This window comes from Ambystoma mexicanum, chromosome 11 (assembly GCF_040938575.1).
Source record: "Ambystoma mexicanum isolate Mex_15411 chromosome 11, UKY_AmexF1_1, whole genome shotgun sequence".
In the NCBI taxonomy this organism is placed as follows: Eukaryota; Metazoa; Chordata; class Amphibia; order Caudata; family Ambystomatidae; genus Ambystoma; species Ambystoma mexicanum.
In genome coordinates, this window is record NC_090934.1 from 51,991,231 (window position 1) to 52,013,171 (window position 21,941).

Genomic DNA, 21,941 nt, shown 5'->3' on the forward strand with positions numbered 1-21,941 from the left:
AGTTCAAAGGCTTGCCCTACCTACCAGTCTACCTGCCTACCATTGGGGCTGAAATCAGTGGTCGTGTAGTGATTTGTAGACATGGCTGTTCTTGGTTAAATTTAATGAGACCATGGGCCTCATTGCAAGTGTGCCGGTCCGGAAACAACGGTGCCGGTAAGCTTACCGGCACTGTTGTTTCCGGACCTGCACAATGCGGGTTTGCCTGCTGGAGCTGCTGTGCCTGACGGGGCTGACACTACCGGGCACAGCAGCCACGGTAGGCTAGCGTCACAGAAGCACCAGTACCGGTGCTTCTGTGGTACCCATTCCCAAAGAGTCCTATAGGACTCTAGCAATGGGGGCTTACAAATTGTCGGCTCCTGGCTTCCCGGACCGGTGGATACGTAAATAATTACCAGCACCTGGCGCAGGCAATTTGTGTTGCTGCCGGACCCGTAATGAGGCTCCATGTTCACCAAGGCGGTAGACCGACCTCACTGATAACAGACCGCTGGCAAATTTTAGGTGCCAACCCAAGTGAGAGTCCCTTAATGCGGCCGACTATGGCAATACCGGCAGGTTCGGTCTGCCACCTCAGTGATTAGGACCTGCAAAGAACACACGCAAGTGCCAAGGGCGCCTTTGAATCAAAAACATGATGTCTGCAGTTAACCCTCAAGCAGTGCCGCCAGTGCGGGTCATTGGGCCGGCTCTCGGCGGATCCGAGATCCGGCACCAGATGTGTAGTCGGATCTCGGGATCCGGCCACAGTCAGCCGCCCAAGCCCATGAACCGCGCAGGAAAAAAGAAAGAAAAAAAAAAAGCGTCCGCGACGGCAGCCTTGCCGTTTACCGCGGCTTTGGCACTGATGTGTAATGCACAATCCTCACTACATGTACAACTGAAAGGAATCAGTTGTACATGTAGCGAGCATTGTGCTTTACACACCAGTGCCAGAGCCGCATCAAAGGCAATCCTGCCCTCGCGTGCGTTTTTTTTTTTCTTCTTTTTTTGGCACAACAAAATGAGCCAGGGCTCATCAAGGGGGCCTGGCCTATCTGCAGGCGTCCTGCTGGCCCGTTAGGCGACGCCTCCCTGAAGAGCCCCGGCTCAATGGGCAACTGGCACCCCTGCCAGGCATCCTTTTGGATTGATCAACACCCTCTCCCATGGGGGAGAGGGTGCTGATCTCTGCATTTACTTTCTATAGGCTTGCCTGGCAAAGGACAGCACCACGCCTATTCAGCCTTAATGGTGACGCTTCCCCTCGGCAGCTGGGGAGGGGCAGCGTCACCATTAAGGCTGAAAGGGTGAGGCCGCTGGAAGCTGAGGCTGTTTTCCTGAAGACTGAAACTCGCAGAGTTTCAGTCTTCAGGAAAACGACCTCCGCTTCCAGTGGCCTCACGTTTCTCTCCACAATGGTGGCACCGGCCCACGGGCATCTCCTGCTTAAAGGGATGCCTCGCAGGTGCGGCGCCACCATTATGGCTGAAAGGCATTTTTTTCTGGAGCCTGAAGCTTTCGCACACGAGCGAGAGCTTGAGGCTTCAGAAAAAAATCTTTTCGTGTAGTGGCCGGGGCTGGCAGGGGAGATCAGTGGGCCCCACAGGGCCCCGCCTCAAATTGAAATTTCGGAGCCCCGGCAGGCCCCGTCCCACGTAAAGCCCTGTGGTAAAAGGCAATATTGCCTTTGTGGGTGCTTTTTTTTTTTTTCTTTTTTTTTTAAAGTATTTATCTGATCGGCTGGCCACTACCAACCCCGCCCCCTCTAGACCACGCCCCCTCTTCCCCAACTCCTCCCCCACCCGGGTCTTGTGGGATCCCCCACCACATTTTTTCCATTTCCACCACTGAGTGCCGCCCTTCGGCTTTTCCTGTTGATGACCATGGCATCATGGGCAAGGAAAAGGGACTTGATGGGTAGGGCGCGGCTTGGAGGATCACTGGGTAAGATTTGTTCTTAATTCAAGAGAGCGTTCAGAACCAGCTTGTGATTTTGCAGGGGCTACAGTGGTTTGTGGAAGCAGGCGATGGGTGTTGGAGGTGCATTCCATTGTGATTTCAGCCTGCTCATGATGCGGGCTTGCGCCTGTGAATACAGCCCACGTTCCGAGCATTCAGAGTGTCTCGCGCCCTCTGCCTCGCCAAGGTGCCAATTATTCTTTGACAAAAGTTGCCCTGAGGGTTCAGAGGAACCGAGTCCCTGTGATGGTAGCGTTAGACCGACCAGGTGGGGCATAAGCTACTGGGCATGCGATGGAGGAAATGACGTCAGTTCCTGTGTGTTTCTGAGAAGTGGGGTTAGCTCGAGTCGGCGCGGTTGGCAGCGCAATCCGTTCTGTGGTCCTTCGGGTCGTAGATTGATCTTTGCAAGAGGGTGGTGCTGAGGTCTGGTGTCTAATGAGGAGTTGGATCGCTGGGGCGTCACTGATCGACACATTATTGTGTCTGTTCTCAAGTGTTTTTTTAATTAAGTATGGTTTAGTTAAAAAACATACCTTTCTCGGCATACAAAATTAAATCATCAATTAAATTATACTTACACTATTGTAAGAAATTATTGCTTTTGTATCTAGAATTCCACCTACAGTCGAATTGAGTTGATCTGACCATCCATAGTGGGATTAGTGCTGGAGTGATCTTTTTGTTTGTGAGGTTTGTGCTCTAGGGGGCGTTTCAGTCCTTTGTGGTTAGTGGGTCAAAAGGATCTTATTGGTCCAGCCATTGGAAGCCGTGTCTGTGGTGGTCTTGTGCACAGTCGCTTTGGGGAGTTTCTGAAGGCCGGTCAGTTTTCCCCTGTGAAATCTCCTGGGCTGCCCAGGAAGGGGAATGAGGATCCGCCTCGGAGCGCTGGATTTCTCCCCGGAATGTGTCGGCTGATGGAGGTATTCTGGAGGAATGTGTAAGGGAAGGTGCGTTGGACAGCACCCAGGGCTGTGAATTGTATTTTGCCAATGTTCAGAGCCATGGTGATGTTCTCCCATCTCTCCAGTTTTGGGAGGTGTCCAGCCTCTGCACTTCTGGCTTGACCTGGTTTGTTCCTTCCGTTGATGAAGTCAGGAGCCAGAAATGTTTCCAGAAGGTGCTTCCACCTCAGCTTTCCTGCCCAGCAGACTTGCGTGGCCAGGGTTTATTGCAGGTCTGGCGGCACCTGGCACCCATTTCAACATCACTCACTGTTAACAGTGAACCTTGACTGGCTACTGACTTTCCCAGCTGGATGGACTGATGCTCTTTTCACAGGATCTCTCTGTTGCCCCTGCCAATCTCCTGGCCTATTCTCCTTTCATTCATAAATCCTCTTTCTGCTCAATTTCCTGCAACCATCTGGCCCTCCTGGCCTCCCATCCTAGCTTCTTGTTTTCTCCTCTGGATTACTCTGGCAGTTCACTTTTCTGTGTTCTGTCCTTCCTTTCCTCACTGTTTCTCAGTACTCGTGTTCTCTGTTCTTCAGTCTATTCTCAATGCTCTTGGTTCCTTCTTGGTCTCCTTCTGTGCCACCTCCTCCACGCCAGTTATCCCACCTCTGCACCACCGCCTCTGCTCTTCTCCCCTTTCTGTCTATTCCACCTCTTTGGTTCTGCCTTATCCCCACAAGGTCTCTCCTCCCACCGAAATCTATTCCACCTCCTATGCTTACTCCTCCCTCCTCCAGCTTTATTGCCTTTAATCCTCCTTCCGCATACTCTTCCAGCTAAGGTTCTGCTTCTCCCACTCCCTCTGCTCTCCGCCTTCCTGGCCTTGTTCTGATCCTCACATCCACCATGCCTGGCTTACTCTGCAGTTGCCTTTTATGCTTCAGGTCCGTGCATGCCAGATTGCTTTCAGCTATGGCGTGCAGCCCGCCCCTCTCTGGGATTGGTTGCTGTCATTTCTTAGCTATTGTGCTTTTTTCCCTGTATTGGATCTTCAGGGCGAGCAGTTTAGAGGAGCGCGCAGCATCCCGCCTCTCGTACCGCTCTGGGCCTTGCTACTGTTCGCCTTTCTTGTCTGTGCTGAGCCGCCATTCAGCAAAAAACAGTTCTGCTCCCATAAGTGGATTCCCTGAGAGTTTGCCAGTCAAAGAAGAGAAGTGCCTCTTGGTCTGTCGGATCGGAAACCAGCGTTGCACTTTGGTTGATTGTAGACAGCGATACCCTGTGTCCGCTGGTTGTATCACGACTCCTGCTGTTTTCAGACTATTATTCCATGTATAAGTCCAGTGGGCTCCATAACTTGGCGAGGGATGTGAAAGCCAAGTCTGCTGCGACTGGGGCGTTCATTGGAGTGTGAAAGCTGGGGGTGGCCCCCTTCCCAAGGCACACCTCAGCCTCAGCACTAATGAGACGAGACACCAGAATGATGTGTAAACCAAGCTTCTTGTATTAGATAGAAAATAAACCGCATATGGAGAAATTATCAGCTGATGAGCAGGAAAATACAGAGGGGCAAGTGGCGGGCAGTCGGCACTCAGAGCTCTGAAGGGACCGCCCTTAGAGCACTGGTTATATAGCATATCATCAGCAAATCACTAATATATTATAACATTTTCACAATGGGGGTGTTACTTGTCATGACATTGTAGACATTTGGCAATAACTGTCAGCATCTGACTTCTGACCTTGTGACGAAGCTGTGCGGGTTCATTGTGTTGAAACATAAGCAGTATTCACAGAAACACAACTGTCATCTACCATATATGCTGCGGACTTGTATAGAGCAAATGGAAGAGAAGGTCTGACGTGACCCTTTGCCTTGTTACAGGGTCTTGGTCTAATCAGCACCAGGCGCCAGGGTTTGGACTTGTCAGAGGAGCTGAGTTTAGAGGGAGGCCTCGGGCAAAGGCAAAATTGAAGATCTGAGTACTAAATGTATGAGAGCATATTGTAGCTTACTATAGCATAACAATCCTGCCACATCATGGGCAAAGGCCAGACAATAGGGTTGTGGACAGGTAAGAGGCCATCACAGGATCGAGGGGCTGTAGGGGAAGGTTATGGTTATAAAGTGGGCAAGCCCTTATTGCTTCACAGGCCTTTCTAAAGGAAAAGGCAGACTGGTTCGACAAATCAACTTCTGGGGCACCATTGGTCCAGGGATGAATATCTGATTCTAAACCATCAATTGGCCCCACATCTGTAGTACACCAGAAGGATCTGAACCCAAGTCAATTATAAAACCCCTTGTCCAACTTTGGAAACGTGGACGGAACGGCAGGCTTATCTCTGCAAGGTCGTGGATCGTTAGTTGCAACACAACGAAAATACAATTATTACCCAATGATAAAAGGAACTGTGCAGTAAAAAAACAATCTAATTTATTATTACAACAGACAGTTCTAGCACACTACAAATTACAACCCGCGCTGTAAATAAACACAGAGGACAGACCGTTTCACGAAGGAACGGGAAGCACCCTGGATACTGACAGGACAGTAGTTGGTAAAGTAATCAGTCTTACGGTTCAAGGTTATTTGGTATCAGCACCAAGGGGTTGTAACTGTCTCTAGGGGCCTTTGGAGAAGGGGCAGGGGGCAGAACCACAATGTACCTGGTACTTAAGAACTTCTTGATGCTCGACGGCCTTGAGGCGGTTACAGGTCACTTTGCAGCTCCTAAGACAGAGTTCAAGATGGGAGACCGCTGCGGGTATCAGGCATTAGGCAGTTCGGCAAGCGAGGCTGGCCTACACGGTGGCTCAGGCCAAGAATCAGTGTCTCTGTGCTGGTTGGTGGATTGGGAACGCAGGTCGAGGCGTCTCGGATGGCTCTGGTGACTGCAGCATGACTGTATACAAAAGGGGAACTCCAGGGAAAAAGCAAGCTGGTCAAGCCTGGTGGTAACTTCAAAAACAAACCATACACTGAGACTGATTTGTCCAAACTGCAGAGAAAGATGTGTACAGGAAAAGCATGTAGGGCAAAACTAGAGAGTTAAGTAAGGATTCGATTGTCCCTCTGTGATCATGAAAAACATACATTTTATCCAAAAATATTTCACGAAGATTAAAATCCACATCATGTATTAAGAAACCACATTGCAACTGTTGATCAGACTTAGTAAAAAAAAATATTTGCACTCATGTGGTAATTGGAGACAAACCACCTAACAAGGAACATACAACCAAATAGTTCACCATGCCCAAAGTTAATCAAGAGAGCACTATACCCAAGACATTACAATTTCCTAACATATACTCACAAAACCTCTAAAAGAAATGGTGTAAATTCAAAGAGCATTGTCATTATAGATCAAAATAACCCAACATGCTTCTTTCCTGGGTAAACATCATCGTGTATAGTTTAAGAGAAATTCTTCAGGGGTTTAATTATTAGGTAGCTAAATCTCTATCGGTCTTTCTGAGCGGTGCATCCTGTTCTGTCAAAGGATGTGATGCTCAGTTGGTTTAATTATCACTGGTAGTGCAAAATGGAGGTAACAATCTGCTTCTTCAATGGCACTTAAAATGTGTCTGGAAGAAGAAACCATCAACCAGGTAGTGAAGCGTTCATTAAAGGTCTTTGTGAAGTGACTGGGGTCCTGAATGCAAAAATGAGTGTCATAGGCAATTGGAGCGCGAGTCATTCATGGAGCTGTCAATGCGGCTGTGGAGTCCAGGTGGTATCCTAGCTTGACAGTATTGAAATGAAGGCTTCTATTAGCCCTAGCGGTCGTCTGTGTACATCAGTGGTACCGTGGTAATAGACTAGTTGATCTATTGGTTATCACACCCCTCTGGTATCCTTCTCTTTGCGTAAACATGCTTTCGGTAACGGTCAGTGGTGCCGCCGGTTGCGGTCTGTGGACTTGTCTGTCTCGAAAATGTCCTCAAAAGATGGACACTGGTGCTGCTTGTGTGGCACTCCTTCTAGCTTCTTCACCTGGCTTGTCGTCCCTTCAAGGCAGACGGCCCAAAGCTTAGAGTGTTTGCAGGCAACGGCCTTGTTCTTAGTTCAGATACTCTCTGGCACTTCCCTCCTAGGAAGCTTGCTTGCAGAACCTAGCAGGGCACGCTGTGTGCTTGCTGGGTACCGGTTCTGGAGCTGCTGGATGGGTCATCTGAGTCCGGTATCTCCCTCTGTTCCCTGGAAGATGTTTAGGGGAAGGATCTTGCTTCCCTCTTGGAAATCCTCGCCTTCTTTTACTGACAAAAAAGTGTAAGGTAGACTGTACCTTGAGCCAGGATCCAAATGGGTCCTTCTTACTCCTTTCAAAGTCATCGGATGATCTGCTAAGTGAGGGGTTCAGCCCTCTCAAAGCTAAATGGACCCCAGTGATTGGTGCAGGCAAAGCCTATCTTAACGAAACAATCCTGGGTCCCACACTAACAATCTTCTGTTCTGCATGAGGTCAGGACCAGAGTTCTCTGCAACAGGAAAGGTAACGGGTGCCAACATATATCTAAGTCCCACCCATCTTCTTGTTTGTTGTAGATCAAAGTATCTCTCTGGTTAACTGAGCCAGCTGTGTCTCTTGATTAAAACGCAGGTCTTCCTTGAAGTTTGTGCCAATAGCAGATTTCTGGTCTCCCTCAAATCACATACTTCTCCCCTCTAAAATGGGACTGCTTTGCAGGAGGTGTCTACGTAACTGATGGACCCAGACATGCCATCAGTGCCTTTCATACAGAGGTGTGGGAACTAGCTTCAAGTTGACACATTACATACCAAAGGGGTGTTAGCCCTGCTTTCCTGTGTTCTGTTTGGCAACCAAGCCCCTTCCAGGGTAGCCTCAATTATCTCTCATTAGTATGCACTGTCACCAGCTCAACTAAACAATAGGAAAGCAGATTCTTTGAGCCTTTGGTATTTTAATGCAGCTGCCCAATGCTGGAGGAAGGTGTGCCCCTTCTTGAGAGGCTTTGATGTACCCGTGGCTGTCACATTCCAGCTGAACGTGACAGGGGAAGATGCCGCCTGTAGGCTGTGTCCTCCCGGAGTACACGTGACTGTGTGTGTGTTTGGTGAGCTTTAAAAATGTGTGCGGAAAGGCCTCACACATTTTCGGAGGTTGATTTCCCATCATTCATTTTCATTATCCAAAAAATCGAAAAAGCCCAGGCGAGCGCACACTCTCCGTGCAGATGGTTGAATTCCTCATACGGGTTCTAGACACAGGCACCATGGGTTTTTGTGAGACAGATTTTGTAGAAGGGATGACGCTAATTGTTCCGGATCCCCCATAGGCTGTTCTAATGACCCTTGGCCAATGGAGGGTGTGTTTTACCGCTAGCCTGGACTCCCGGTCTTTAGAGGTAAAACATTAGAGATTGTCTTAATTTCCTGCTTCTTCACAGTCAATTCAAAAGAAAGCTAAAATAATTGACTTAACCCTCCTAAACTCACTTCTGGAATACAGTGAAGTTTGATAAGGCAACAAAAACTGTTCTGCTCCGGACAGTGTGGCTCTGATATATTTAATCCCAGAGCACCTTATTGGCGTTGACGCTGCAATTGACATCATTTAATAGTTCATCTTCCTACAGAGAAACCTGTTTATTCTGTCTTGGGGTGCCTTAAACCTTTGGGCAAACATGGAGCTTCTCAGTCTGCTATTGGACTGTGGAACCTGGGGGACTCCCACTTTCCCTCCTCTAGCCCTATAATAACGTAGCAGGTGGTTGGGCCCTGCCTGGCATGTTTCCTCCAGTCGCATGACTCCACCCGAAACATGCGACTGTCGCATTTGAATGGATATTTTCATTCCCCTCATTGGTGTGAATCTGTTTTGAGATTTGGTTGGTTGATGTTGAATTGTGCGTCTTAGTTGCTGGTAGTGTTAGATTGAGAATTTGCTCAGTGAAACCTTTGTTGGCCGTTGGACGGTGGCTTGCTAGGCTGTTGGAGTTGGCTGTTTTCATTAATGCGGGATGGCGATTTGTTCTGTTGGTGAGCTGGAAGATGTGGTTGAGTCTGGGTTATGGATTTGTAGATGTTTGTGGTTCAAGGTTTTTGGGGCATCTGGCAGGGTTTCTGGTGTTGACTGTACTCATGAATTCTTGTATCTACAGTGGGCCGGAGGCTCCCACCATCTGTATGGTGATTTTGCTGCGTGCGGTTACCCTTTTTTTTGTTGAGGATAGTGGGTAGCCATTGATCTGCAGACCTTTCATTGTGAAGAGCACAGAGTCTGGGCCGAAGAGTTATTGGGATAGAATCTTTGTGATGCTACAGGCTGAAAGGTTTTTGAATTATTTGATGACTTTAAAAATGTAGCGTAGTCTGTACCTCTTTGCTAGCCGTGCCACCTCTACTTTCCTGCGGCAAATGATCCGGTTGAGCTGCGGTCCCTGCACTGCCTACCACTCTGAAAACACATGGTGGTCTACTATGTCCAGGATAGTACAGTGTGGTGCCCCTGAACCTCCCATGTTTAGGGGTGTACCATGTCCTACAGTTCTATGTGATCACTTTGATTTCGCACCTGCACATGAGGACCTCATCCATTGCTAACAACGTTTGGCCCATAGTGTTCCAAAAGGAGGAACTCATCAGCACAAGCCGGGCCTAAAATATCAGCCAATCACATTGGCGACTTCCGTCTCTGTGCTGAAAGAAATTCTAAACTAGTGCTATTTGTGTTTGAGGATGAGAACCCTTTACCATACTTCGCATGGAGGTTTGTACTCCTAGATTCTCGGCAGTGGACAGGTAGCACACTATGGTAAAAGGAATTTATGTCCTTTTGGTGGTTGTGTGCCAGCCAACGGAGTGATGCGTAGAAGCCAATCTGATTTGTTTGTTTCCTTCATTGCACTACCCTCGGAAGACAGGGGTGCTTTTCTGTTAGTTACGCTACGAAACAAGAGTAATCGCCATACTGACTTCCTGTGTACCCTCATTCCTACTGCGATCTCTCACAAGCCTTCAGCACAGACTATTTGGTTCCCTTCAAGTAAGCCAGTACTAGTTTATTTAATCACAGAACCTGGAGTGAGCATCTGTTGATATTTTCCCTCCTCATGAGGTGGTTCTAGAACCTCTCTTCTGGGACTTTCCATAGGCCACATTGTCAACTCGTCCATTAGTTATGTGGTCTCTGAAAGAGAAGCCTCTTCCCATCAGCAATTTTGATGATGTTGACTTTCACAAAGTGCAGCTGGCCTGTCCCACATCCCCTATCACGGAGGGGACAACAATTGTCTCCTTTGCATTCTAGTGGAGCTGCCTGGTGTGTGATCACCAGGGCTTAATAGCATCCAGCACGGACACTGCTCTCCTGAACACCCGTGATGACTTACTCTCAAACCTGGACTCTAATTCTCCCTCTGTTCTGATCCTTCTCAATCTTCTGCCTTTGACACGGTCAATCACGCCATCCTTATAAATCATCTCTGTGATACCCTAGTCATCACAGACCGGGCACTGGTGTGGCTTACCTCCTTTCTTCCAAACAGACCCTCCCAAGTGCAATGTTGCCCTGTCGTTTGCTCCACCCCACTCTCTACCTGTGGTGTCCCTCAAGGTTCTATCCTATCGCCATACCTCTTCAACATCTACCTTGCCCCTCTGGCCCACTTGATCTCCACCTTCTCTCCTCACTTCCAGTGCTATGGGCATGACACTCGAGTTTCCTTTAGGATTCCATCCGCTACCTCCTCCCCTTCCTCTCTCATGCCTGACTGCTATTCAGACGTGGTGCTCTGCCTCGATGACAGCAAGACAAAGTTCCTTCTCATTGGGACACCTGCTCCCTATCCCCCCCCCCTCTCTGGCCACCCTTCTTGGGCCTCCTCCCCTCACCTTCTTGTGAGGCTAAAAACCTTGGGGTCATCTTTGACTCCTTTCTCTCCTTCACTCCGCACATCATGGACCTTGCTAAGAAGTCCCACTTTCAGCTTCACCTCCTCAGAGGCATTCTCTCTTTCCTCAACTTCCCCCAGAAACTCAATGTCACCAGAGCTCTGGTCCTCTCCAGGCTGGACACTGTAAAATCCTCTTCCTCAATCTGCCTCTTTCTTCCCTCCGCACTCTTCAACTAATCCAGAACAGGGCTGCAAGACTTATCCTTGGTCGCAAGCCCAGGGATTGCATCTCTCCATCCCTAAAATCTCTCCACTGCCTCCCAGTTGCTGCTAGGATCAAATGCAAGACCCTTTGCATCATCCACTCGTCTGTCTGGGGCCTGGGTCCTCTCTACATCCAGATTTCTCCCCCTAAATACCTCCCTGCTAGACCTATTCGGTCCTCTAGCTCCAACTCTCTGCAGGTCAGATGCTTCCAAGCAGAGAGTGGTAGGTAGATCCCTTTCTTTGGCAGTAGCCTCCCTCTGGAATGGCCCTCCCTGCCCCCTCAGACTTGAGCTGGATCTCAAATTTGGGAAACCTCTCAAGACTTTAAGTTTCTCCTCCTCTTTGCTTCTCCCCCTCCTGTGCTAATGTCCCTCTGCTGCTGTGACTTGTGCCTGATTATTCAGGGGCCAGGCCTTCCTTAACCCTCCCACCCCCCGCAGCATCCCTAACCATCACTTGCCCTCTGGCTTCCTTCCCGGACTAGCCTGATTTTGGTCTACCCATCCATCTCACTTTTTTCCCTTCCCACATCCTCTGCACTTGCCCCTGTGTCTCCCCCAGCACTTGCTCGGACCCTTGGGCCACCAACTCCTGCTTTTCATCCCCCAAATCCTATCCCCTGCCACCGACTTCCACCCTCCTCTGCACTTGCACGGTAAGAATGCCCCAAGGCCTAGTATGACAGATACTGTTGGTTTTACCCTATGTCCTCCCTGCTCCCCCTCTTTTTTGTTTGTGTTGTGGCGCCTGGAAACACTTACAATACAAATATACGCCAATACAATACGCCATACAAATGTCCAATAAATAAATAAATAAATAAATAAGTAAATCACTTCAGCAAGCACAGGGACAGGATGCCATCTGTGAGGGCGAAATTGTCAATCAAAATATCTTTAATTCTGGATAGATTACTATCAAAGTACATCATATTAAAAGTCAAGAAATGTGTAACATATTAATGTATAATCAGCTAAAACAGTTGTATACAACCTGCTGAAATTGAATGAAATGTAGCACATGTATATGTTAGTACATGCAATAATTAAAACACAAATAAAAGTGCGCCATTCGGCAAAAAAACGAACTCCCTTTGATCCCAAGTGCAGCGCTTCTTTAAGCTATCTTAAACGTATCGCTTGCGATAGATATTACACAGCTGGGTGCCATTGCCGACACGCAGCTGCATTTAGTACAGGTAAAATCATTGTGAGGATAGCTCGGGGGCAATGCGCTCGCCCTGGAAGGGAGGTGGCGCGGAGAAACAGAGGTTCGATCCCCGGGTCTGCGCTTAGAAATCTCTGGGTATTAAGCGCATCCCTAAAACGACCATAATAGGGACGCTCAAAAATATATGCCTCAAACACGCCACCATGTCGGGACTGAATGGACAATGGGGACTTGCATCAGAGTTCGTCTTCCTCCATTCAGGGTAAAAACAATTAAAAGAAGCGCTTCTCGCCACATTTCTCAATTTCATTTCCAAGGCCCACTCCAAGTACTGGTCAATACAGTTATGACCAGTAAATCACTCGAGGTTTTCTCTACTTATCGATTTTCACAGTCCATGCGAGAGGCAGCTGAAACAGTTGACTTAACCCTCACGAGCCCTGCATAATTCGCAGCCCCAGGCGGTCCGCCTGATGTTTTCTTACAGAGGGTGTTGTCAGTTCTCTGTATACTGCGGACATCCGTAAATTATGCGGATATCCCTGTTCTCTGAAACTGAGGTCTGCTAATCTGCTGACTATGCTGCATGCTAGAAAAGCAGGGCGCGTGCGACTATGCTGAGCGGCCCGACACCCCTCAGCCGCTGCCCTACGGTTTGGCAACATGGCAGACACAAAGCTGCATGTGCATTCCTGCCAGCAAAGGTTGGAACTAAAAGTCCCGAATCTGCTTTTAACTATTGGCAATCCTGAGCCTACATTATAGCATATCATTGTACACCCCAGGATCTGGTGGCAGGTGGAAACTCTAATTATTACATGTGATCTTTGTGTGGCGAAAGTTACAGGAAGGACTAGTAGCCAAAGCAGGTGCTCTGTCACCCACTACTACTGAACCAGCAGTGACCCGAATCATAAAGGTGGAACAGGTGCAGCCCAACAAGTATAACTCCCCTTTTGGTAACGCGGGCCGAGGGCCGACAATGCGCTTCAAGGTGGGTGTGAGCTGGCACAGACGCAGCACAAACAATGCTGGCACCAACATAAAATGATGTACAACAAAGGGGCTATAGAAATAGGATATTTAATGAAACTAAGAAAAATGTGCACAACTACTAAACACTACTGCCCCACCCTGTAAGGGAAAAGCAGAGACAGCCGTCTTTAATCTAAAGGGGCATTCTGGGTTTGTAGACCCGGGGTGAGGCGGATCTCAGGCAAAGATTTCAGCACCAAAATGTCAAGTTTGTGAAGATGTCTCATTAAAAAGGTAAAGTAGGGGGGGGCCTAAAGGCGCTGGGGTCTGTTAAAGCTGACCAGTTGGACCAAGTCTCTTCAAATATCGTATGTTCTTGTCTTTGGATCTTAACAGCTTTGCAAAGGCTTGTCAGAGTCAAACCGGGAGTCCGGTTGCTTTTGGAGATGAGCCGGCGGTTTATCTCCAGTTGAGTGTCAGCGGCAGCACCAGCGATGCAGTGCTGTTCGGCAGTGGTGACAGCTTGTGGTTAAAGACACAGGGGACAGCAAGTGATGTTGGTGCTAAAATATTAGATGGCCTAAAATGCGGAGAAGCCGAGATTGGCCTTCAACATTGTGTCGGCTCGGCTGGCTCGGCACGGCATCTGTGGACTGCAGCGACAATGGCTTGGAGCGTGAAGAAGCTGTTAACTAAGCAGCGACGTTGATTCCGGGAGGCAAGAAGGTTCTCCGATATGGAGATGAGAGCTTTGGGGGTGTCTTCAAGAAAACCTCAGATGCTGAGTTGGTAGAGCATTGAGTTAGAGCAGGGGTCTGCAACCTTTAGCTCTCCAGATGGTTTGGACTACAACTCCCATCAGCCATGGACAGCATAGTTATTGTAAGGGAGCATGGGAGTTGTAGTCCAAAACATCTGGCGAACCAAAGGTTGCAGACCCTTGAGTTAGAGGATGACTCTGGTCGTTCCCTTGCAGCAGCTTGGACGGTGGGTAAGGTGCCCACACCCTTGTTCAGCCGTTCGGAGATCGAGGGTCGATACTAGGGTCACGGTCACTTTCTTGGTTCTGTGGTTGCTGGGAGATCCAGTACAAAGTCCCGGGGCAAGAGAAGCCCTTTCTTCTCCCCTGCTCAACCAGGACAGTTCGTAGATTGTACTTGCAGGGGTTCTCTCCCTTCCAGCAGCGGTTTTACCACAAATGAGCCGTTGAGATTGGTAGGAAGGCAGAGCTTTCCTCTTCCTTGGAGTCTTCGGTCTTCACTTCTATGCAGAGGACTTTTGCAATAGACTATATCCAACAGAGTTCCTGCTTGTCCTGCAGCCCGAAGATGAATCGATTAAGGGAAAGGTTTCTCCCACTTATTAAAGCAAAATGATACAGCGGCTTACTCCACAGCAAGCCTGTTTGTGGTCCAGTCATGGCTGCTGTAACGAGTGCCCTTTCCTGCTGAAGTCATTCCCAGAGTGCCTGGTCTGCAGAAAGTGAGTAGGAGCCAGGAAGTGTGGTGTGCCCAATCAAAATCCCAAAGGACGAGCCTCCTCTTTGGTCTGAACTTCTATAACTACACCCCCTTCTGTCTGCTGTTACGAATCGAGGGAGTCACCCCCTTTGTGGTTAGCAAGGTGAGCCTTCTAGCCTTAACACTGCATAAGGGACAGGGCAAGTGAGATCCCACTGGGGGTGCCCCCCTCTTTTGAGGACGGGAGATCCCCCTAAATGTGTTATCCATAATCCTCCCTATTCTGAAGATCCCAATATTTGTGTTGGTTACGTGGGCCTTAATCTGTGTATTGACTCAAAGCTTCCTGTAAGGATGGTTGTTGTGATGTCTGAACCTCAAAGTGCACAGCATTCACCTGGACTGAAGGAGCACTGGCCCGACCAACCCCCTTTCAGAGAGATGGACCAATCCAGACACGAGAGGCAGCAAAGAGGGGCTTGTGGAGCCAGAGAGGAGAGAGGGCTTCCTCCTGGGAGGTGTGATAGGTCCTGCGAGCGAGTTCGCCAGGTGGGGCCAAGGGAAATAATTGCTACTCTGCCTGTTTCCCGGTGTCTCAGCAGGTAGGCCGCTGCTGCCCCGCATCGTTGGATTCCATTGATGCCACTCCCAGGCTGTACCCTAACTTGGTGGTGAGAGGCCTGACTCGCGGTTCGATGCCAAAAAGCCTGAAAAGCAGGAATTCAGGTACTAATAGTGGTTCTAAATTCCTGGCCTGCTCTAAAGGGCCTTAATGACTAGCAAGACCCTCCACTCTCTTCCCTTTAAAATCTGCTTTGGTGACTTGGCCATTGCTGCTGAAAATATTGCTGTGCACCCCCTGTCTCCAAACCCAAACTGACCCTTTATTCCAAAGACTGCATTCCCTGTGTGTTTCCCGGTGTGCAGTAAAAATATCGAAAAAAAATGTTGAAAGACAAAAAGTCGAAAAAAAAGTTGAAAAAAAAAGTTGAATAATTATTTTTTTTATTTATATTTATTTTTTGGCTCTCGTATGTAAAAAGAAAAAAGGTACAAACCAAAAAAAACATTAAAAAAGGGGGGTTGGGGGGAACCCCCATTTCGAATAAAAAAACGTTATAAAAGTGACTTTTTTTTAACCTTTTTTTCGATATTTTGACTTTCAACCTTTTTGTTTTTCGATGTTTTGACTATGAACCGTGTTTCCCTTTATAGGGGTGGGTCGTCATTACAATTCACACGACTACTAAGACCCTATAACGTATCCTATTATATAGTACTTTTGTTGGGCATTCTTTTGTTTTGGTACCCTAATACTTGTTTGGTTAGCTTCTGTACCAGCTCACACTCCTTCTGCCATCTGCCTGAACTACCCTGAGCGGTGAAGGAGGGTGCTTGTTTCACATTTATGATTGGGACCACTGCCAGTCTTGTGTGGGGCTGAGCAGGAGTTTTATTCACTACTCATCCCTCTACTCATGCAGTGCAGTAGTCATTTTGCCACACTCTACAAAATAATTTATATTTGGGAGTAAACTGCTTCCATCTCAAAATCGTACCTGAAGGCCTGAGTGTTACAACGGACAGGAGAAGAGCGCAAAAAGAGATGAAGGCATAAGAGGGAGGGGAGAATTGAAAGACCAAAGACCACTTAACTGTGACTTGAGGGAACGGCTCCAGAGGGATCGAGAGATAGTGGAAAGAGGTTAGTGCCGTCATAGGGAGTAAGAAGCGAGACTGGGAGAGGAGGGAGATGGGGCACAGGATAAGAGCGAAATAGACTACGTTGACCTCCATAAGCGGTGATGATGTAGAACCCAAAGATGCAACCGGCAAAGGTGGCAAAGTCTCCCATATCGAGGGACTCCTCTGTAGCAGATCAGCGTCAGGAAGAAAAGCCGGTAGCAGTAAGCTCAACCGAGGAGCTAGGAACGCACAGGAGCTCATCTCCAGTGCCCCACAATATGCAAAAAAGCGGAGGAAGTATTTGCTGAAAATATAATCATAATACAATTATTTACTTTCTATACATAGAACATTTTAAATACAATTACTCTACACAAAAAGTTGCTGCTCATTTAACGACCTTGGAAGGGTGAAAGGATGAGTTGGCCATGTTGGGATTTGAGCCATCAATCTGCAGATCACACACTGAGGAAAGCAGCATGCGCTTAACCCCCTCAGGTATCTTACTGGATAGGACCTCAAGAGTGTCTAAAATAACTAGTGGGCATCCACCTCAAGTTCCCCTTTCACTAATGAACAACAGTAAGAACTATTTTGGGATCACGACCACTGTATAAAAGTGGAACGTGGCGGCAAATGTGCTATTGAAATTACAGATATTGTGAAAACAGTAGTTACTCGGGAGGAAAAAACAATTCCTCCTGAAGAGCAAATTGTTCAGAGGTGGCTCTTCTCACAGTGTGCTTTGGTCAAAATGCTATTGCTTGTCCATCAGCAGGCCCCACAAAATCCACTCGACCACTCATAGTTGAGTAGTTTTTATGAAGGGTGTGTACGGTTTGCATGGCACTCTACCTGCTGGTGAGTACAATGAAATTCTGGGATGTTTGCAGTAAACCTCAAATAAAAGTTTCAAGCAAACCTTGTTTGCAGTAAATGTCAAATAAGACTCCCTGTGCATGACTGGACTCTGGGTAGCACCAGTGTGCCAAACATGAAGTGGGCTTTTGGTGACGTGCACCTTTCTACAGAAAGCGCTGATAAAAGGTTTATCACTGGTGCCGTGGGCGGAGTGCATTCCTCTTAGGTCGAGTAGGTAAACTAGTTTACTCGGCTGGCAGGTCTAGCAGGATTTGAAGAATTTGCAAGGCCTGACCATGTGTTAGGACTGTGAAAAGTGCCAAATTCAAACGTTCAAATGGAAATAAAGATGCAGGACTAATGAAATGATTTAAGCAGTTTGATCAATATCTTGTAGATGCCACCCACGAGCAATGCAACCATGGATGCCATCTGAGTTGGGGAGTTGAGAACCTCCTCAGTCAGAGAATGCCTGCTCAAAGAAGGAGGCCTGGGGAGGGCCCAGAGAAGGGAGAGAGCTCATGACTTTGGCCAGGTATGGTAGCATTCCAGCAAACGGCAGAGTAACTGTAGTGGTGGTGGAGAGTACCAACACGAGCTACCCGCGAAGCACACTCTTAGGCAGGGGTGCCATTTAGAAGAATATGGGACGGATGCCATCTATTCACTAGCAGACCTAGTCCACACAGTGTGTCCTACAGTTGCAGGTGTCCTGCGGAACACCTGCTTGTTCTGAAATCTGGTGGCGGGCCTCAACACGAGGGAGCACCCCACTCTGAAATCTGGAAGGAAACGCTTGACAGCATACCAGGGAGTTTCTCTCTCTCTCCCGGCAGGGTGAGAGAGTACTCGGGAGGATAGCTTAGGAGCAACGTGCTCGCCTTGATAACAAGATAACACGGAGCAACCCAGATACGATCCCCGGGTCCGAACTTAGAAACCTCTGGGTATTAAGCGCGTTATAAATAACCTATCATACCATAATCATATATCACCCCACTCATCTGGTAAATTGAAAATTCTTGAATGCGCGTTGAATAGCGGGCCGGCACACTACTCTGATAACATGATTGTGTGAAGAGGAGACCTGCTCCAAGCAAGCACTTTGGCTCTTGCTGACAGAACAGTTCAGATATGACTTGATTTTCCTTTTCAATTTCATGTTTGCCGCCTCCCCATGTACTTGTATCCTGTGCGCTTGCTCTTTCGTTCCATATCTGCCTCTTGGGAAATCAATCTATATTTCATCCACAGTTAAGAGGCAGCCCTGGAGGCAGAATGTGCACTTTGACTTTATTTCCCATTCAAACAGTATCACTGTACCAGGTGCGCACGAGGAGGGGAAGACTGGGGGTTCTGCATAAGTACAGATACGAACTGAGGGGAGGGAGGGGGAAGACGAGCAAAAACAACAATATGATCAGAATGCGCTGATGGAGCAAAAAGAACAAGTGGATCATAAGCAGCCGGTGTGAGCAAAGGGGAAAAAGAGGATGAGCAGCAGCCGATGGGAGCAAAGAGAACAAGAGGCTCAGAAGCAGCCGGTGTGAGCAAAGGGGAAAAAGAGGATGAGCAGCAGCCGATGGGAGCAAAGAGAACAAGAGGCTCAGAAGCAGCTGGTGTGAGCAAAGGGAACAAGAGGATCAGAAGCAGCCAATGGTAGCAAAGAAGAGAACAATTGGATCTGAGGCAGCTGCTTGTAGCAAAGGGAACAAGAGGATCAGAACAGCCGGTGGGACCAAAGAGAACAAGAGGATCAGGAGCAGCCGGTGAGAGCAAAAGGAACAGGATGAGAAGCAGCTGCTGGTAGCAAAGGAAACAAGATGTTCAGAAGCAGTCGAAAGGAGCAAAGAGAAAAAGAGGATCAGAAGGAACTAACGAGAGCAAAGAGAACAAGCGGATCAGAAGCAGCCGATGGAAGCACAAGGAACAAGAGGATCAGAAGCAGCCCGATGGAGCAAAGAGAACAAGAGGATCAGAAGCAACCGATGAGAGCAAATGGGCCGGGTGGAGCAAAGAGAACAAGAGGAACAGAAGCAGCTGGTGTGAGCAAAGGGAACAAGAGGAACAGAAGCAGCCAAGTGGAGCAAAGGGAACAAGAGGTACAGAAGCAGCTGGTGGAGCAAAGAGAACAAGAGGAACAGAAGCAGCTGGTGGAGCAAAGAGAACAAGAGGATCAGATGTAGCTGATGTGAGCAAAGGGAACAAGAGGTACAGAAGCAGCTGTTGGAGCAAAGAGAACAAGAGGAACAGAAGCAGCTGGTGTGAGCAAAGGGAACAAGAGGTACAGAAGCAGCTGGTGGAGCAAAGAGAACAAGAGGAACAGAAGCAGCTGGTGTGAGCAAAGGGAACAAGAGGTACAGAAGCAGCTGGTGGAGCAAAGAGAACAAGAGGAACATAATCAGCTGGTGTGAGCAAAGGGAACAAGAGGTACAGAAGCAGCTGGTGGAGCAAAGAGAACAAGAGGAACAGAAGCAGCTGGTGTGAGCAAAGGGAACAAGAGGTACAGAAGCAGCTGGTGGAGCAAAGAGAACAAGAGGAACAGAAGCAGCTGGTGTGAGCAAAGGGAACCAGAGGATCAGATGTAGCTGATGGAGCAAAGAGACCAAGAGAACAGAACAGCCGGTGGGAGCAAAAGGAACACAAAAACAGAACACATCACTTCAGTGTCAATAAAGCCCATTCCGTACTTAATACAAAGGTTATTTATTTGTTCATATTTCATGGTCGAAAGAAAAACATCACATAATAGTATCACATATGACCATCATGCCTAAGTTCATGTAGTCTATGCATTATGAATGATCATTTGAAATTCTACTCTCTGTCACACTCCTACAGAAACCAAACAACATCACCTACTAACACAGAAACCGTAATGCCAAGAAGAGAGCATGCACGGCTTTGTGTATGAAGGCAAAGCAAAGGCAATGCAAATGACAATCATTCTGGGAAAACAATAAAAACAAGGATAGTGCAAACAAATGGTTATTGGGGGCTCTAATCAATGGCAGCATGTAATCAGTCTGTCGCAGAAAAGGGCAAAGAAATGCCTATTAACCTTCCGAAGCCTGTTTAGCAGATTGAAGCTGCGTCTTCTGCCTGGAAATTATTGGGGGATCTCTTGTGTCAACTTCCAATTGGTAAATGGCCTACCCGAGTTTCGGCTGAAGTGGCACTCCTGGTCAACGCGCCCCAGCCTTCTTCAGGGTAGGAACAGTCTGCTTATACTGGAAGTGATGCAAACAGCAGTCGATAAAAGGGGAGAAAGTGGTGTAGAAAGCCACTACTCGTGTCCCTAGACTTGCATGGATTGGGAAAGGATACAATTGTGAGTACCTGGTAAAACTCCATAGGTGGTCACATCCATGGGACAGCCTCACCGTGCCTGTGCTGGACCAGAGACCAACAGGAGGAAGGGCAGGAGCTGGAAGCCGCCTACAAGCAAAAAGTGGGTAGAATAAACTGATATGTATAAATACATGGGAATTATAATCCAAGAATCATTCCGAAGGCACAACGGCCTGCTTCGTAATGTGGTCCTCTGTGGTTGGGCCAGGGAAATGACAATGCCTGCTGTGTCAATGGGCAAGAAGGGGCAGCATCCCACTGGCTCTGTCCAGCAGTGGTGAAGCCTCGATGGCAGGGTGCCCGATGTATGGTTTTAATGATATGTTGCCACCTCACTCTGGTGGCCCTTCAGCAAACACATAGAGGGAACGGGGAAGAGGAGAAACAAGAGGGGCTCAGTGTCCCTTAATCCTCCGATTCAAATGTTCCACATATTATATATTTGCAGCGCATTGTGATATGATATGATGGGTTATTTATAACGCGCTTCAAACCCAAAGGTTTCTAAGCGCGGACCCGGGGATCGAACCTGTGCTGCTCCGTGTCTTCTTGCTTCCAAGGGAAGTGCGTTGTCCCTGAGCTATTCTACCGAGACAAGTGGCGTCTGCTGCAGAAGCAGATGCATATATGTTAAGACAGGGAGGGGTGCTCAATTTCTATTCCCTCTCCCTCCCTTAGTTGTTGTGGGACACGCGATCCAGGAATTTGTGGTCTGTGCCCAAAAGCTGAAATGGTGATGTAGATGTGAATCGCCAGTATAGCGGCACTGGCTGCCCCTATGGTTGGTTTAAGGCCATCGCGAAACACTGAAGACATAAAGCCCTGGCGTCGCGACGGCTACTTGGCTCTCGTTTCAGTAACATTGGTCAGACTCTGGTCCACCACAGGCACAGTGAGGCCAGTACCACAAGCCTGTTGAGAAGGCTTGTCTTGGAACATTGGTCTCGGGAGTAAGGCAGCTGTACTCGAGATGTCTGCTTTATCATTGCTAGTGGGCTTCACTAGACCATTGTAAAACACATTCCAGGGTTCGAAGCTGGGAGCTATTTGGCTTCTGCTTGTAGCCTAGAAGAGCCTGCTTTTCTTAACACCAAGTGCTACCGGGAACGAAATTTTGCTCCCCAGACCAGCTGATACAGAACAAACACAAATGTGAATTTAACTAGGGACAATCTACAAGTAAACATTAGGATATATCTAGCGCCAAGATACCTGTGGGTGACCGCGTGCTCAATAAATACGACAAATCATTAGGGGTCATAAATAATGGACAACATGATATGCTTGCATTTTATGTGGAAGTTAGATTTGCAGAACGCTATCTTCTAGCTCCTGGTTCCCCAGTGGTACGCCTGGTCCCTGGATAATGCTGGATACCCAGTAGCTGCTTTTAGCTCCTGGTTTCGCAGTGGTACGCCTGGTCCCTGGATAATGATGGATACCCAGGAGCTGCTTCTAGCTCCTGGT

General features: G+C 48.1%; 1 protein-coding gene across 12 annotated transcripts in view; it reads left to right on the plus strand.

The window, feature by feature from the left end:
- ADGRB2 (adhesion G protein-coupled receptor B2) overlaps positions 1-21,941 on the plus strand; it is a 1,170,899-nt gene that overhangs the window by 270,235 nt on the left and 878,723 nt on the right. The gene's annotated exons all lie outside the window — the stretch shown is intronic.